This window comes from Mirounga angustirostris, unplaced genomic scaffold (assembly GCF_029215605.1).
Source record: "Mirounga angustirostris isolate CCGP_5_RB_7025 unplaced genomic scaffold, mMirAng1.0.hap1 SCAF_7, whole genome shotgun sequence".
NCBI lineage: Eukaryota > Metazoa > Chordata > Mammalia > Carnivora > Phocidae > Mirounga > Mirounga angustirostris.
Window position 1 is genome coordinate 81436649 of NW_026991715.1, and position 19405 is coordinate 81456053.

The window sequence follows — 19405 nt, forward strand, 5'->3', positions numbered from 1 at the left end:
TGTACTGAGGAAAAAAAAGAAAAAAACGACTTGAGGAGAAATGTACATGTAAATAAGAAATGAATGAATTTATTCAGAATAATGGCCAAAAATATCTATATAGTTTAAAAAGAACAATATATGTAGAATTTTCATATATGGTTTTATATCTATATCTGTGTAGTTATTGATCTTTTTGGTAAAATACCACTGATTAGCAAAACTCTGAATGAATTCTAGATTTAAGTAAAACAAAAATGAAAATGAAGATTTGTTTTTCAAACTGAGCTATAATAAAAGTCTGATAAAGGAGAGTCAAGATCAGATTTATGGTCATTTCACCACTAACATCTTGTCATAGGATCTGCAGGTGATACTTGTATATGTATACGTAGATATCTTTGTCAACATTTAAAAATTTATTAAATCTGTATACTTATAAGACATATGTAAATAACATGTCAAAAATGAGATGCATGGGCCAGTTTCTTCTTAAAAGAACCATCACAAGAATAATAGCTGATAACTTTTTGAGAAAACTATAAAGACAAGAAGAGGGATAAAAACTATTACTTTTATTAATAAACTCTGCAGTGTAGGAAAAATAAACTTTAGGAGAAAATTCAAATTGCTGCCATATAAAAAAAAGAGACATGTAAAATTATATACTATAATATTTTGGAGTACTTTATCTTCTAAAATCTGTTGTATTTGGATGTATGTGTTTTTTACCAAATTTTATCTGCTTACATTACAGCAATTCACCATGTCATTAAATATTTTTACAAAAATCTTACTAAATGCATAAAATTTCATTCAAAATTTACTGATATTTGATACATTTAAAAATGTTTCAATGATTTTTCTAGTTGACCACTTCATCTACCCCTTCTATGTCAGCAGAGTCTGTGTTTTCTTTATCTAGTGATGAAATTTCATGGTTAAAAGTTTTTGTTTTTTGATAGATCTAAGACCTTCTATTGAGAGTAGAAGTTGGAGGAACAGAAAATAGAAGGGGTAGTAGACAAGAAGAAAGATGAAGCTATCACTAGAGTAGTATCATTTAATACCATAATGGTTGATGTAGTGGCAGAATAGAGTTTAATGAGAAGGCTTTTATTGTACCTGCTTCATACTATTTGCTTAATATATAACATCTCACTTAATCTCGACATTCCAATGATACAAGTAAACTGTTACTCACCTTTTATGGCTGAAGAAGCTGAAACTCAAGAGTCTTGGAACCCAAGCTGTCTGACCCCAAAGCTTGCCCTGTTGACTATAAGTTTTTCTAGAAAACTTACCTGACTATGCCTGTGTTCAAGGAACAGCAGAAACACGTGCAAGAGTCAATGCTTCCTGCCCAGGTTTCCATTTGGGGCTGCTGGTTTATATTGACATCATAAATCCTGGGATGGAAGTAATTTTGAAAGGTCACCTAATCCATTCACCCTGCCTTAAACTTTCCTGACAGATGAAGAGCTACCTTAATTCGCTACCCCTTCAAAAGAAAGTACAGCTTCCTTCTGTCCCTTATTTCTGGATTTAACAACCTCTAGTGCAGGAAATCTCATCTTTTTTTTTATAACGTAAATCCCACTCAATGCTCTTTAAGCTTGTTGCCTTTTGCTCTGCTTCTTGAGAATACACAGTGATGTCTAAATAACAGTATTTCCTATACTTAAAGATGGATACTAAAAATGTCTCTTCTTCAAACGGTATAATTCATGTCCTTTTAACTTTTATTAAAAACACTTATTTTTCACTGTCTTTAGTTGTCTTTTATTTTTCTTCTTGGCATTAGTGTTCTTTTCCTTTTTTTTTTTTTTTTTAATGTATTAATGGATTATTCCGATCAGGGAGTTCTAGAAGGGGTTTGACCTTGATTTTTTCTGGCTTTCCTAGGAGACCTTTGTTTAAATTCCTCCAAAAAGGGGCACTTGGGTAGCTCAGTTGGTTAAGCATCTACCTTTGGCTCAGGTCATGATCCTAGGGTCCTGGGATCGAGCCCCCCAAATCCAGCTCCCTGCTCAGTGGGTAGTCTGCTTCTCCCCCTCCCTCTGCTGCTCCCTCTGCTTGTACTCTCTTGCTCTCCCTGTCAAATAAATAAAATCTTAAAAAAAAATAAATTCCTCCCCCAAAAGAAAAAATTCCATACCTGCCCTGTAGTCTTCATCAACAATGTCAAAACACTGTGAACATCTTCTTGTGTTTTTTTTTTTTTTCCTTGTTGTGATTTTCATCTGATCACTTGCTTTCTTTTAAAGACTTAATCAAATGTGAGTATTGGTATAGCCACACTTGGTGGGTAAGGAAGTTCTCCAGTACAAACACCTTCCTACCTAGGTATTTATTGGTTAATGATGTCTTTTGAAATTCTGCTTACTGTTAGGTGTTTCGTTTTTTTTTTTTTTTTTTTAATCTCTAGCCCTGCTTGTATTTGATTCACACTGTGCAGCTAGTAGGGATTCATCTCTATTCAATGCTTCCATCTTAAATTAAATGGGATTAATGCACTGAAAAGTTCTTTTTAAGTGATTAGGTTAATAATTTGGAAATTATGGCTTTCCAAATAAGGCATCCCCAAAGCTCCTTTACTTCATTTTTTAGAACTACATTTTTGCCTGTCCTCAGATTTTCCCATCGCTAATGCAATGTTCACGTGATTAATAATTTTAAATATGATTTATCTTCTTTGTGCTTTACTTTGAAAACAGTAGAGACCATCTTCTCAATTGATTTAACAGCTCTAGATCTTACTACTAGAGGTCACATTGCAAGATGGCATTTGTCATCAATCATGGTTTTAATTAAAACTTGAGTTATAGCTGAGTAAACTTTGTCCTCTGCTGATAATTTCTCAAACATTTTTACCTTAATTTTTTCTTCTTAAAATATATTAAAATAATAATACAATTTATTACATATTTTATATTTTCTATTTCCTGGCACTGATTAGTATTCATATTTTAGCAAAAAAAAAAAAGGAAGCATTAAAATCTGAATGATGGGGGCACCTGGGTGGCTCAGTCGTTAAGCGTCTGCCTTTGGCTCAGGTCGTGATCCCAGGGTCCTGGGATCAAGCCCCGCATTGGGCTCCCTGCTCGGCGGGAAGCCTGCTTCTCTCTCTCCCACTCCCCCTGCTTGTGTTCCCTCTCTTACTGTGTCTCTCTGTCAAATAAATAAATAAAATCTTTAAAAAAAAAAAATCTGAATGATGTTCCCCCCCAGCCAGAGGGAACCTTGATTATATGCATAGTATCAAGCACTGTAATACATAAAATGTCCTGAACATTTACATAAAAATTTGCTTCTTAATTTTGTATCCTAAAATAAGCTACCACTATCTCTGCCTTTGTACTCTTTCTTGTAAAACAAAACCAAAAAAAAGCAAAACTCCAAACAGCCATTTACTCATTAAAAATTACAAAGAAATGTAGTACTATGTAGACAGCTAAAAAGCAACAAGATTTTAAAAAAGTATTCATGATAATAAAAAGTATCCAATGGAAATTAACCAAGTATTTTTAATATAGTAGCTTAAATTTTCCATACAATCATATATGAACTCCCCTATGAAATCTGAAAAAGCATACTGTAAATCCATGCCTTCATGGAAACCTAGATGATCTGACAGTCATAAACTGACCAGCTTAAGAAATGACCATGGATCTTTGGATAACCAGAATATTCAACAGGTGGTCTGCAAGTGTAAGTTTAGACTAGGTTAACTCTACAAATATATGGATTTCAAAATCATATATTTTGTTAAGTATTTGAGTAATAATTTGAGACATATATCAAATGTGTTTAAACCATTCAAAAAAAACTACATAACTATTTTAGATGTGCATAATATAGAACATTTAAATATTTTATGAAGTTAAAATAAAATTCATTTTGCTGAGTCAACTTGTCTATCTTCAATTACACGAAATTTTAAATTTATTTTAGTTTATTTATTTTTAAAAGAGAGAGAAAGTACACATATGTGAGTGGTAGGGGGGGAGGGAAGAGGAAGAGGGAGAGAGCATCTTAAGCAGGCTCCACACCCAGCAGGGAGCCCGGCATGGGGCTTGATCTCATAACTCTGAGATCATGACCTGGGTCGAAATCAAGAGTTGGGTGCTTAACCAACTGAGCCACCCAGGCGCCCCTGAAATTTTTTTTCTTTTAAATCGTGTATGTCTGGTCCATCATTTTACCCACTTGGGCTGTTATAACAAAATAACAAAGACTGGGTAGCTTATAAACAACAGAAATTTATTTCTTATAGTTCTGGAGGCTGGAAATCCAAGATCAGAGTATCAGCATGGTGGGGTTCTGGTGAAAGAACTTTTAGAGTTACAAGCTGCTGATTTTGTGTTGATTATTAAAAAGGTGAGAGAGCTCTCTTGTGCCAATCTCTTTCATAAGGACTCACCCTAATGACCTAATCACCTTCCCATAGGCCCCACCTCTTAATACCATCATATGGGCATTAGGTTTTGATCATATCCACTTTGGAGCAACATGAACATTTAGACCATTGCACCCATTTTTTTAAAACTAAATTATGTATTCAAAGATGACAGTGTCCTCAAATCATGTTTTATATAATTTCATAAGAATTTTAAAGAAAACTAAGAGCAATAGCTCTATCAAACAACACATCAAAATGTTTATTAAAATATATGAAAATCTAACTTATATCACCATTTTCAAACTTTTGCCAAAGGTTTATTCAACAGCAAGTAGTTTTATTTCATTTTTTTCAATTCAGTGATAGTTCACCCAGGTTATAAATCCCACCATAAAGTAGTAAGAAAATGTGAAGAATGAAAAATTTTAAAATATTATAAAAGATTCTTTATATCCCAATAATAGATCATTTTAGGAAAGTTTAGGATTTAAATTAAGAGGTATAATTTAAATCTGTTAAGCAAATAACTTCTATTTTAATAAAATACTTGAATTAAGATTAGCCAATTTAGAATTAATAAATTGTCAATCCATTTTGCTGCCAAAAAAGTTATTAAAAATTAGCATTCTTTTGAATTGGCACAACAAACCCCACATAATTTTTCTCTTATCTAATGTGATTGAATCTGCATGGTTTTTATATGGAAAAGCCTGTAAGAATTGCCTTTATTTCTACTACACTATACTTAATAAACAAGAAGGACTTTATATTTCCAAATATTTGAAATATTACTGCTGGTTTCAGTTTCTCATATTTTGTATATGCAATTTTCATATCTAACTAATTTTACCTTTTCCCTTCTCAATAAGTTATTAAAACAGTTTAATTTTTGCTCATTTTAAGATTTGTTGAATGAGAGTTCAGTAAGTTTAAAGATTATCTTTAGGTCAGATTTATTGGTATTGCCTAATGACAATAAAAGATGAATTGCAAATTAGGTGATTGTGAGTCACATCAGTATTCAGAGTCTGGAAAATAAAACATTTAAGGAGCAGATCTGGTATCTCCTATATAAAAATTCATGTAGAAGGAAATAGTTATACCATAAGGAGTCAGACTGATGGATGAGTGCATTGGAAAAGCACAGTAAATGGGAGATCAACAAGATCCACTTCCAAATCTTATTTTTCAATTCAATCATATGAGACCAAGCTGGTGCCATATCAGGAAATGGTCCACACAAGGGGAAAATGTGATCATGACATTTCTCATTAAATCAAAATGACACAATTATTATACTCACTGCATTTCACCTTGCACAATCCAGTGACTGGCCTAGAGAGAAGTAATTCTCACATGTTTTTCATACATGAAAAGTAAAGGATATAGTGCAAGATTTATACCAAAAGAAAACAAAATACTGAATTTTTCTCCACAACTTAAAAAATACTGCTATTCTTAATATTTAGGAAATTATTTTGTAAAAACTTAATTAGCAAACAAAAAGGAGAGGCAGCTTAACTAATTCTAATTCTATAATGCAACTATTAACATCAAGAGGACAGAATAAAAAGTTTTCTTTGGATTTGCCTTATTTGTAACTATTTACAAAAGAAAGTAATTGATGTTCTTCTGGAGTTTACCTTTACTTTGCAACCAGTTAAATAGGTTTTGGTCTAAAGGATATGAGTGAACTTTTAAGCTAGACATTGCTAAATTTAATTATGCCTGGAATGGCCCTACATGGCATATTTTAGAAGTATCTAGGTCTCAGAACTGAAGGAAGAGCAAGTTTTCTTGGAAATTCAGACTCTCAATACCCTATATTAATCATTTGTACTATAACTTGATATTTATACTGAGCACAGATTTCTGTTTCCATGAATATAGAAAAAAAAAATAAAACAAGCAAGTGGCTTTCAGTGGGCTGTAAATCAATACTTTGGCAAAAATATAACCTGTTAACTTTTCGGTGTTCCTATCCAAACCCCAGGCTAATAGCACTTCAATATTTCAAACGTTAAGTAAATCTTCTATAAAAAAGCCATACTTTTGAAACCAAAATATGTCTGGTTTTGATTTGTTATTCCCACATAAGCACAGAACATAAACTACTTCCCATTGCTATGGCTTTACCACAAGCATGCTTTCTCTGTCTGTGAGCACAAAATATGAAACAGGCTCTTTTCATAAAGGAGGAAACCAGTTTAAAAAAAAAAAAAAAAAGTTACTGTGGCTTGGAAACTTCACCTTTCCTATCCCATAACCCCATTCAAGAAGGTCACTTTTTTCCTCCCAGAGGATGTCTCAAATCCATGCTTGTTTCTGTCATTTTCATCTCTTTACCTGAAAGGATAGGACTAAAATTTCCTTATGATGAGTGGGCATTTAAACATTACCCCTATTGATCATATTTTCTTGGATTATATTAAAAACTTAATCCATTTTGCAAATGCATGGAGTTCTGAAAACTTTTTAAAGATTTTATTTATTTATTTGTCGAGAGAGAGAGAGAGAGAGAGCACAAGCAGGGGGAGCGGCAGGCAGAGGGAGAAACAGGCTCCCTGCTGAGCAAGGAGCCTGATGTGGAACTCCATCCCAGTCCTGGGACTCTGGGATCATGACCTGGGCCGAAGGCAGGTGCTTAACGGACTGAGCCATCCCAGTTCCGAAATCCTTACTTAAACTTTATTTAAAACAAGTCCTGTCCCATAAAATTTATTTGATTTAATAAGTTTATTAATAAATACCGAGATGATTATTTTGCCTATATTAACAACTCAGTTAACCTAAGCCAATTTAATTTGAAAACTCTCAATCACTAGTCATAACAGAGCTACTAAAAATAGTAATTTTCTTTTCCAATTTTATTTTGTTATGATTCTGTTATACATTACAAAAACTTAATCAGAATCTATACCCAGTAAATCTTCATGCCTCTGATGGTACTGTCTCCTAGACTATGCCAAGTGGGTCAGTGTGGTAACATGGTCTTCTGACGAACATATAGCAGTGACCTGGCGGGAAACATGTACCTGCTTGGAAGACTCTGAGCGATCATTTGATTCCTGTGTATCCAAGCCTATGGAAAATGTTACAACCTTCTCTTTATTTAGAAAAGAAAGAAAGAAAGAAAGAGAAAAAGGAAGAAAGAAAGACGAAAGAAAGAGAAAGAAAAAGAAAGAAAAAAAGAAGAAAGAAAAAAGAAAAGAAAATAGAAAAGAAAAAAAATCTAACTTTTAGAAAGAAACCAACTTGGCCACATTATATTGTTCACATAGAAATTGAACAGTATAATCAGATACATGTAGTTTTTGAAAAAAACTTGAGATGTTCTGATTGAGCAGAGAAGTGAGGACATATGGGCAGCATTCATGCAGTTTCTGCATAATCCATCATGTAGAGCAGATTGAGTCAGTTAGATGTATGTGTCTATGTTTTCCATCAATATTCTGTACTTGAGACACAGAACTACCAAGAGTTTTCTTTAAGAAGCCATTAAAGAGGGCACGTTCTGCATGGAGCACTGGGTGTTATGCACAAACAATAAATCATAGAACACTACATCAAAAACTAATGATGTAATGTATGGTTATTAACATAACAATAAAAAATTTTTTAAAAAAGAAACTTTTTAAAGAAATGGAATAAAAAAAAAGCCATTTAATGCCTTCCAATTGTGTAGGACATACAGGGGGAGACACCTTAGGAAACTTATTCTCTTGCCGAGTTTAGGGGCTTCACTTGGTGATGGATTTTTTCCCATGGTTATGATGGGAATTTCCACTGGAGTGTATTTTTTAGGAGAAAACAACATAATTTTTGATAAAGAATGACTTTTATTTCTTCCATAGAAATACATAATAAAATCTTGCAATCATGAATAAAACTTTTAGACATACTCTAATGTAAGAATAAACAAGTGGGATTGATACCATGTTTGTATATTCCAAGTAGTGGTGTGTGCTTTTGCCACTTTCTACTTGTAAATTATCCCCAGTGTACTATCTTTTTTTTTTTTTTTATCTTTTGTGTCCTTTTCTATGTCAGCACACATGTAAGCATTGAGGGGATCTTGGTGATGCTTTATCTATTGTCATTTTATTTTGGCGTCCATGCTTTTCCTCAACCCTCTTCTCAGCAGGAGATAAAGAGAGCAACTGAAGTCCCAAGTTGGATCTCACATCAGCAGTCTGATTGGTGTTTTTTCTCTGAAGCACTGAGACACTGTTTGCTTGGTGGGCAAAATAGGTCTATCTCACCACGTTAATGCTTACTGTTCATTTCGCTTTTTTGTTTTATGTGATTAAGCTCCATTATGAGGATTTTCAGGTCACCCACAGTTAAATGTTATTCCAGCTGATGGACACTTTGATCAACTTGTCTCACAACTTTCCTTTGAAAATTGGATGTTCCCTTTCAAAAGATTTCTCAGCAAAAATGGTTTTAAATTAACTCATCAAAGAAAAAATAATACACAGAGGCCAATTAATATATTCACTGACTTAGCTTGTGTTCCCTCTTCTTTCTTTCATCCTGACCCATGCAGTTAATTTGAAGGACAAGTATTAAATATATGAGTAAGAAAAAAAAAGAGAGAGAGAGAAATCCACTAATCTAAGACTGCCCTTGCATTGGCCCCAGAATTTATTTTCAGCATTATTCAGTGGAATGAGGAAACCATACCACATGTTGTATTGTTGTTATTGTTGAAATGTGTGAACTTGAATCTTTAATCTGTTGATTGAGGCAGGATGTGCATTTGCCAGTGATTTAGCTATGAATATAATGCATAGAGACCGCAAAACAAAGGTTATGTTTTTATGTTCATAATAAGGGTATATTTTGAAGAGAAAATTTTCTTAAGGTTCAATGTATAAATGTGTTTCACTTATATTACAGGCCTATACTATTAGACAACATTTATAGTTTACATTTTTTTTGGAAAATTTAAGACATGTATAATAAATTGGACCACTAATGCTATACTAGGTAGAAACTTTCACTTCTACCCTTATTATTAATCAAGCATGTTAAAATAGTGTCATTTTACTGATAATGATTTTTATTTTAGAATCATTTCACTTTTTTCCCTGCTCTTTACAAAAAAAGATCTACTAGTATTACTTATTTCTTTTAAAGGCGTGTGCATGTATGTGTGTCCTCATAATTACATGCTATCTTACATTTTGCTCTCTTTTACTATGTCAGCATGGTTACACTTTAAATAATAGCTCAAGTTATCAAATACCCAAGGGCACTGATAGTCTTTCAATGAGTTCAAGATATATTCCTAACTTAAAACACACTTGTAATGAATTCCACACCTGCATAGCTGAAAGGCATTTTATGTATCGGGGTCTCCAGGGCTTTTCACGTCTGGAGATTATAATACAGCAATTAAAGCAAGGTTTGTAGTAGCATTCTCATTATCTGAACAGAATTCCATCTGCTGAAATTGACAGAAAATATTTAATTCTAGACATTTGAGGATACTGTCTGGAACATTTGCATTAATAAAGGGGAAACCATAGAGTGGGTCATGTTACTTTCAAAGAGATTAAAGAACGTATAATGACAGAGAAACTCAGGCAACTTCCTTATAACAAGAAAAGTAGGTGGGAGACTCTTACATAGAGCTTTCAAATGACTGTGCAGTGTTAAGCTGCAGAAAAGAGATTAACTGATGGGACTGACAGCATGAAACTGCCAGAAAACTAACCATGCCATTTCCTGATCCTAGTACTACTCATCAATGTCAAATTATAAGTTATAACATGCTAACGGAGGGAGACGAGGGGATTACAAAATACTAAAATGAAGATACTAGGGAAAAAAATCTCTATTAACACTTGATCTTGATACTGTCCAGATAAAGGAAAAAATAAGTAATGCCTTTCTAAATTCATGGGTTGCAGAAGTAGAGCTTGCCAACGCTTCTCATTATTGTAACTTAGATATTATCATGTACCTCAATATGTGATCCCAGTTTCAAAACTCTAGTGTCTAACTGGGTGAAACTGGCACTTTATAGCATTTGTTGAAGAACCTAAAACAAAATCAACTTAATAATAAAAACAAATAATTGTATCACTTTATAGTGCTCTCATTCATTGTGCCTTAAAATAAGTCTTCATCTCTTGGTACTTAAGTCAGATCCTCTTATTGTATCCATTTATTTCTTCTTCTTCTTTTTTCTTTTAAGTATAATTGACATACAGTATCCTAATAGTTTCAGGTGTGTATCATAGTGACTCGATATTTTTACACATTACAAAATGATTCCCATGATTGTTCAAGTGTAGTTACCTTCTGTCATTTCACAAAGTTATTACAAATTATTGTCTGTATTCACTTTGCAGTACATTAGATCCCCATGATTTATTTTTTATAACTCTAAGTTTGTTATGTCTTAAGTTCCCTTTCTATTTCACCCACCTCCCCCACCACCCTTTCCTCCCTCTTAGTAACTAGAGGTTTATTTCCTGTATCTATGAGTCTGTTTCTGTTTTGTTTTGTTTGTTCATTTGTTGTTGCTGTTGTTGTTGTTTTTAGATTCCACATATAAGTGAAATCATGCAGTGTTGGTCTTTCTCTGACTTATTTCATTTAGCATAACATCCTCTAGGTCTGTCCATGTTGTCACAAATGGCAAGATTTTATTCTTCTTTCTGGCTAAGTAATATTCCATTAGATAGATAGATAGATAGATAGATAGATAGATAGATAGATAGATATCACATCTTCTTTATCCATTCATCTGTCAGTGGATGCTTAGGTTGCTTCCATGTATCCATTCATTAATTGCTAAGAAGATGGCACTTTTAGCTACTAACTATCTTCCCTAAGGTTATCAGTAAGTTGTGAAAGGACGTTTCAAACATAACTCTTCTCATTTCCAGTTCTATGCTTTTTCCTTTACACTATGCTGCAACTTAAGTGGTCTCTTAAATGAGAGTTTTTATAAGCCTCTAAATCCAGACGTATTTGATGACCTTTATTTTTTTTTAAGGCTGTCCTCATTTGCAGCTGAGCGTGAAAGGTCATTCTAATGTGTTCATTTTTTTTTTTTTTTGTGGCTCACATTTATTATATAAAATGGCAGTATGTTTTATACAATAAAGACATGTAGTCAAAACCAGATTCTAATGAGAATTAGGTTAAAATGGTATAAATGGTATAAAAAGGATGAGCTCCTAAATCAAACCCTCATTATCTGCTAAGGGACCTAAAAATGGCCAAGAAAAAAGATAACTGTTCATAGCTTTGAAAGCAACTAAGCTTGATAGACAAGTAATTGTCAAAACCTGGAAGGACTTCCAGAAAATGGAACCTCAGATATCATGCTTTAATAAAAACAACTAATGTCAGAGGTTCTGTTTCCACATAGGTTGTAAAAAAGTCATAATAGTGTATACCAAAATTAACAATGAGAAACTGGTTCATCTACAAAATTCATAGCTGAAGTGTCTATATTCATATCAGACAAGCTTCATTTCATAATATAAAATAATACTAGTTATGGAAAGGATCATTTCATAATGATAAAGGGGTCAATTCACCAAGAAGTCATACTAATACTAAATGTATATACACCCAACAACAGAGCTTCAAAATGCATGGGAAAAAATCTGATAGAATTGAAAGGAAAAACAGAGAAACTAAAATGGTAGTTGGAGACTTGAATATTGCTCTCTCAGAAACTGGATGATAAACCAATAATCTCATAGAAGAATTGGCCAACGTTATCTACCAAGTAGGCCAAATTGATTTTTATAGCATAGTCCACTCAAGAACAGCCCCATACATGTTATTTAAAAATGCATATAAAACATTAATCTATATCTATATATTTATCTATGTACATAGATATCATAATCCAGGCCACAAAACAAACTTCAGTATTAAATTAATAGAAATCACTCAAAATATGTTCACAGATTATAACAGAATTAAAGTAAAAATTAATAACAGAATGATATCTAGAAGAGTCCGAAGTATTTAGAAATTAAACAACATAATTGCAAATAACCCCAGGTCAAATAAAAAGTCTTAAGGAAATTTTTAAAATATTTCAAATGGAGTAAAAAGGGAAGAAATCGTTTCAGAATTTGTGTAAGGCAGCTAAAGGAGGGCTGAGAGTAAAATGTGTGACATTAAATGCTTACGTTAGAAGATAAGAAAGGTCTCAAACCAGTGATGTAAACCTCCACCTTAAGAAACTAGAAACAGAACAAATGAAAACCAAAGTAAATCGTAAAGAGAAGAGAAGCCTCATGGCACCTCAGTTTCTAAAACCACCACCGTGAGCAGTGATCTGGATAACTTGGTGCAGAAGATTAAGAATGGTGTAAGGAGTCGATAAAGAGTAAAATAGGGATTATGAATAAAAAATTTAAACTTCTCCATGCTAGGGAACTTGATGAGTTTTTTCACACCTCTTTTACTTCCTGTTGACATCAATTGTAGACAATGTAAGTCATATATAAGCTTCAGGTACCCATATTTCTTCTCCTGTCCTGTTGGATGTCATAGGTGCATGGCAGTAGGCTGTAGGTGGAGCATGATGGAAAGCCAGCCTCACAATAATTATCATATCTAACACTGGTATAGCACTCTGTGCCACAAACTGTTCTAAATGCTTCCTGTATAGTTATGAAATTTAATTAGCCTGACAACCCTGGATGATTATTGTTATCACCATTTTACATATGAAAAACCTGAGGCACCGAGGATTTAAGTAATTCTCACAAGGTCCCAGAGCTAGTAAGTAGCAGTGCAGGATTTCACCCCAGGCAGTTTTTATCATTATGCTATAAAATAAGTGTTGTAATGCTTTGAAATTGTTCATAAGTATTTTTTCCTATATAATTTTTCTCTCACTCTGTGCTTGAAAGCTAAACCTATTTAAGTTGTGGCAAAAATACACAGTGCTGGTCTGACATTGAGCTCGTTGAATATTACCGCAGCAACTGGCTCAAAGTAGAACTTCTCATTTGGAACAGAGTATGAACCACTGATTATTTTGGGGATCCAAATTACTTGGATTTCAAATTTTTTCCAAGATTTAATTTGGTTTCCACATTTTCATGCTTTCTTTTTAAAACTGTCATTCACATTTTGAACTTTTAAATTCTCCTCCAAAAGTTTTAGTAAAAACTGGTTTGTAAAATTCTATCAGTAATATGTAAAACTAGTTTATTTCCACAAAATATACATTTTAATGATAGATGGTATCTGCAAAACACTTTATTTTGGCGTCTTATATTCTTCTTTTAAAATGCACCTTTCAACAAAAGAAATAAATGCATCTTTCAGGAGCGCCTGGGTGGCTCAGTCGGTTAAGCATCCGACTTCCAATTTTGGCTTAGGTCATGATCTCATGGGTCCTGGGATCGAGCCTTGTGTCAGGATCTGCACTCAGCGGGGAGTCTTCTCTACTTCTCCCTTTCTCTCCACCCCTCTATGTGCTCTTCTCTCTCCTTCTCTCTCTTTCTTGCTCTCTAAAATAAGTGAATAAATCTTTAAAAAAAGTCTCTTAAAAAATGCATCTTTCATGTTAGTCTTTCATTGCACAGCCAGGTTATATGTTATATCAAATTGTTTTTTTCAATTGCTAATTACTTACTATTTAAAAATTGAAAATTATTTAGAAATTGAAGTACATTACACATGAAGTTGGTGTTTTTTTGAGGCTTGACATGGTAATAAGTCATTTTAAAAATAGAATATCACATTAACATTCAAAATTAGAATAAATATATTTAATAGCAATAAAGTACATATATAAATATATTTATGCATTTTGGAATAATCTTATAACTACTTTTCAAAACTAATTGAAAACTATGTGAAATATGATTAAATGTGGCATAAGTCTACAGTTTTCTGAACAGTCACTACTTAGGAGCATTAACACTTGGTGACTTTGCCATAAGCTGTTAACTTTGAAAATGACCCTTCGAGCTAGATATGATTGATATGGATGACATTAATGCATTAATATCGTCAGTGTAGCATTTGTCAAAGTTACTGTAATCAAAAGACAGCCAACTGTTAGAAACTGCAGGAGAATGTTCTTATAAGTTGTATATATCTTTTTCTGTGTAGGAATTTCTGATATATATTTTCAGAATAAGGTGATTAAAGTACTGTGACTAGAACAAAGTCAAGAAGTACAGATTTCATATTACAAAGATTGATTTCAAATGAAGATATTGGCTAGCTGCCCCTAATTTGCACTCTTTCATGTTCCTATTGAAATATTCATGAAATTATGTAAGAGATATTTTCGAACTGCAGTGCCACTGGAAACTAGGAATAATGCCTGATAACCTTGCTGATCCCAGGAACAATTTACTAATTTCTACAATGAAAACATAAATATCACTCTGTAACTGAACAGGGGAAAAACACAGGCAAAGTTTTACCTACATATATGTTTCTTGCTGGGTAAGTTACAATTATGCCTTACTTATAAAAAAGCACAATGGCTGAAAAGGAAGAGAATGGGTAAATATATTATGACATATCTATATGACAGAATCTTATACAGTCATTAAAATGGTGACTTTGAAGAATAATTTGGGATAATGTAAATAGAAACTTAATATATATAACCTAAACCAGTTTGTCTACATTCTTAACAAATATCTGGCATAGAAATAAACAACAGAAGAAGGTATATCACAATATTAATGGTTAAATTAATATACTAGTGATTTTAAGACCCTTACATCTTTCATAGCTGCAAATAGTCTATGCATACTTTCTTTTTTTTTTTTTTTAAGAGATTTTATTTATTTTTTTGACAGAGAGAGAGAGACAGCGAGAGAGGGAACACAAGCAGGGGGAGTGGGAGAGGGAGAAGCAGGCTTCCCGCTGGGCGGGGAGCCCGATGCGGGGCTCGATCCCAGGACCCTGGGATCATGACCTGAGCCGAAGGCAGACGCTTAACGACTGAGCCACCCAGGTGCCCCGTCTATGCATACTTTCATAATTTCTTGTATGTGTGATAAAACATAGGCTAAATGTCATACATTAATGCATTTTGAATACAGTGTTAATTTTTTCTATGTTTCTGCCCATGGGTTTTGTAAAGAATATTTTCTACATAAATAAAAATGTTTATATCCACAGGGTATCTTATGTTGCCCTTGGAAACATATACCTCTTCTCCATACTGGTTCATATTTGTTTTTATTTTACCTCTTTTGTCACGGTGCTACTGACATCTGAATACTGAGAAAAACAGTGGAATAATATTTTCATTTTCCTAATAGTTGAGAATATGGAAGTAAAAACAAACTGTGGCATAATTTTATAGCTACAGTTTTCAAATTTGCTTGACATGTGAAATCTAAATGCTAAAATAAATTGCCACACACTTTTTAAATGCCTATTTATCAAATGATTTTCCCGAAGCTATTTATATATTAAAATGAAAAATCAAACAAATTAAAGGGGATATGTAGCCCCTTTCCAAATATGAGTAGCATATTAGTGCATGGTTTAATTAGGTTCAATAGAAAGTTTCTATTATTTCTTCAGAGTATGGTAGGCAAAGGGCATTTTTCACTTTGCTGCTGTGAAAAAGTATTGTTTAAAGATTTATTCTCCACATAACAAAACAAAAGGACAAGAGTACTTGAAGGACTCCTTAATTCTCTCTGTTGCAGTATAATTGTGCAAGGTGATGTCACATGCCCATAAACAATCATAATCAACGGTGTTTATAGAATAAATTAAGAAAAGCTGCCACAGCTTTTATTATGACTGAGATGACTTACCTTCTTCTTTTAAAGAAACTAATAGGCTTATTTACTCAATAGAGCAACATAATGGAAATTTTCACAGGAGAATAAATCTTGTGAAACATACTGTACTTTTTAGCATATTGTTCAAAAAGCTGAAAGTGAGGACTTGGCCTTTTTCAGTTTAAATCATTAGGTTAAAAGTGTGAGGAGAGACACAGGCGGGTGGGGTGGCGATCAATACGCTTTAGAAAAAAGAGTTAATGCTGTTGTTTCATGCTGATTTTAGTTATTGCTCTTTTGGAGACTAGAAATCAGTGTCAGTGAGAGTGTTACCCCGGGTGGCACACGTAGGGGTTGCAGGTGTTAGCATTTATTGTAGAAAAATCTTCAATATCCCACAAAAGAGTTCTTTGTTTTACTTAAAAGATCTAGTTCATAATCATGCAGTTTTGAAATTTAATTGTTCCTGGTCTCCTGCCATGTGAATTTTGATGGGATAACAGACTGCCATTCTGAGATTTTAGGAGCTTTAATCTCCTTATCTATAAATACAAAGGCTACTTGCTTCACATTTATTACCAGATATAAAATAGGGACACAACAGAAATCAATTTTCTCTCTTCCTGCTCTCTTCCATTCCCCCATTCTTCAATTTTTTCCCACCATTTTGGTGGCTAATCAACTCATTACTAGCTCATCAAGTAAAGCACTCCTGGAAAGATTTTATAATAGAAAGGAAAGTCCCCACTAGATCATTAAACTATGTTGAAATGAATACATACAAGCAGATGGTAGCCATAAGCACTCATCACCCTATGAATGAGTGGCCTCTCAAGCCTTTGGATCAAATCCATTGTGGTTTTCAAGGGATCTGAGGCTTTTATTTATTTATTTTTAATTAATTTTTTTAATTTTTATTTAATTTTTTTTAAGGGAGAGAGAGAGAATGTGCGTGCATGTGCACGTGCAAGCAGGCCCGGAGAGGCAGAGGAAGAGGGAGAGAGAATCTTAAGCTGGTTCCACACTGGGCCCTACAGTGAGCTCGATCTCAGGACTCTGAGATCATGACCTGAGCCAAAATCAAGAGTCGGGCACTTAACCACCTAAGCCACCCAGGCGATCCCCAGCAGGATTTTAGATTGATTTACTTCTTAGAAATTATTCCAAAATAATTTGTTAAAAACTGGAACTTTGTGAACCTTGTACTTTGAAACATTTTGTTTTTAAAATCAAAATATAGTAGCAGAAAAAGATTAAGGGAGTTCGATACTGAGAGAATAAAAAATGAAACTAAAGTGCATCTGATAGCCGTTACTGTTGATATGTCTTTGGAAGTTTGAATATTATTTAGTACACTGAAAAAGGTTTCCAGGTCAAGGTTATTGAGCCTGGTATCTAAAAATAAGAACTTATAGGGGTGCCTGGGTGGCTCAGTCAGTTAAGCATCTGCCTTCCAATCAGGTCATGATCCCAGGGTCCTGGAATGGAGCTCCATGCTGGGCTCCCAGCTCAGTGGGGAGTCAGCTTCTCCCTCAGGCCCTCCCCCTGCTCTCTCTCTTTCACTCTCTCTAATAAATAAATTTTTAAAAAGCCAAGAACCTATAATTCTTAGCCTTTGAGAGAAGTACTATATTGAATTTTTTAAAAAAGCTATATGGAACACTACATCAAAAACTAATGATGTCATGTATGGTGATTAACATAACATAATAAAAAAAAAGCTATATGGGAAAATTTTATTGTGTATCTGTTATGGCCAGGTGCTTTACATCTGGATTTGTAGGTATGGACATTGAAGCTTGAGGTGTGTGTGTGTGTGTGTGCATGTGTGTGTACATATTTGTAAAAGGTGGCAAAAACATATGAGAATATGCTTTTATTCCTTTCCTACATCAATCTTTTTCTTACTACTAGCCTTATATTTTTTCAGTATTAATGTGTTTATGTCAGGAAAGAGAGGGGGGAGGATAAATGGGAACATCTTAAGAGGCAGCAAAAGTAAATTTTCTGTGATGTTGTAACCAGAATGACAATGATGTCTAAGTCAAGGAGTAAACAAATGAGAGCATTATAGGGAAAAAAATTACTTTTTCTCCTCAGCGTGACCATAATCACCAAATTGAAGCCATTAAGGAATTTCAGAGTGAAAACCTTTGCCTATTGCCAGAGAAGATAAAAAAAAAAAAAAAGGGAAAATAACGAAAAATGTGTTTATTTTTTTCTTTTAATTTGTGTTTTGGTGTTCTTTCTTAATGACTAAAGTTGCTGAAGGAAAGGAGATATATTTTATTGTACTTAAGTTCAGTAGGATGTAAAAATTTAAATATAAATCAATGGCCTTGGGAGAAAAAAAAATACTTGTTTTGCATCCTTTGTCAATTTAACATATATGTTAAAAATAAAGTGCAAAACATGAATTTTCAAAGGTCTAAGTTAATTTCTGAAGTAAGTAGTGCACCAGCTTTTTCAGAGAATTTTTCTCTGTATTGTGCAGGATGGTGTCCTATGGATAATATCCTGTGAATTTTCATTTAGTGCTCAAAAAAGTATGTATATATAAAATTATATATATAAATACATATGTAATTATATGCATACTATATATTACATATATGTATACATATTTTTAATTATCTCAAGAATTTCTTTCTTAATGTGATATTTCATTTAATTTGGTTTTAAACTCCTTAGTGAAATACTTAAATAAATTGACAGACTTTCAGATTAAATCATTTAAATATGTTCTTGTGGAATAATTTAATCTTTTCTGGCATAGGGTTGGGAATCAACAGAGAATTAATATCTACTTGAACTTCTGTTATGTAAAAGCCAAATTTGCCTAGAGCATAGAGTCAATTGAACAGTTTGAAGATCAGTACAATGTTAAATACAACATAGTGCCGAGGTAGCAGTGGAATTCCCAAAAAACTGAAAAAACAAACAAGCAATGTAATATGCATGGAGAAAATAATATTTTTCAAAGTACAGATAGAGGGGCGCCTGGGTGGCTCAGTTGGTTAAGCGACTGCCTTCAGCTCGGGCCATGATCCTGGAGTCCTGGGATCGAGTCCCGCATCGGGCTCCCTGCTCGGCAGGGAGTCTGCTTCGCCCTCTGACCCTCCCCCCTCTCATGTGCTCTCTCTCTCTCATTCTCTCTGTCTCAGATAAATAAATAAAATCTTAAAAAAAAAAAAGTACAGATAGATAAAATAAAGGGAAATTAAACAGATATAGGATAGAAAGAGAAATTGTCAAATGGATAGATAAG

The 19405-nt window shown here is 33.5% G+C and overlaps 1 long non-coding RNA gene across 1 annotated transcript in view; it reads left to right on the forward strand.

Annotated features, from left to right (window-relative positions):
* The window catches only part of LOC123860983 (uncharacterized), a 955410-nt gene that overhangs the window by 540329 nt on the left and 395676 nt on the right, over positions 1-19405 (forward strand). The window lies entirely within an intron of this gene.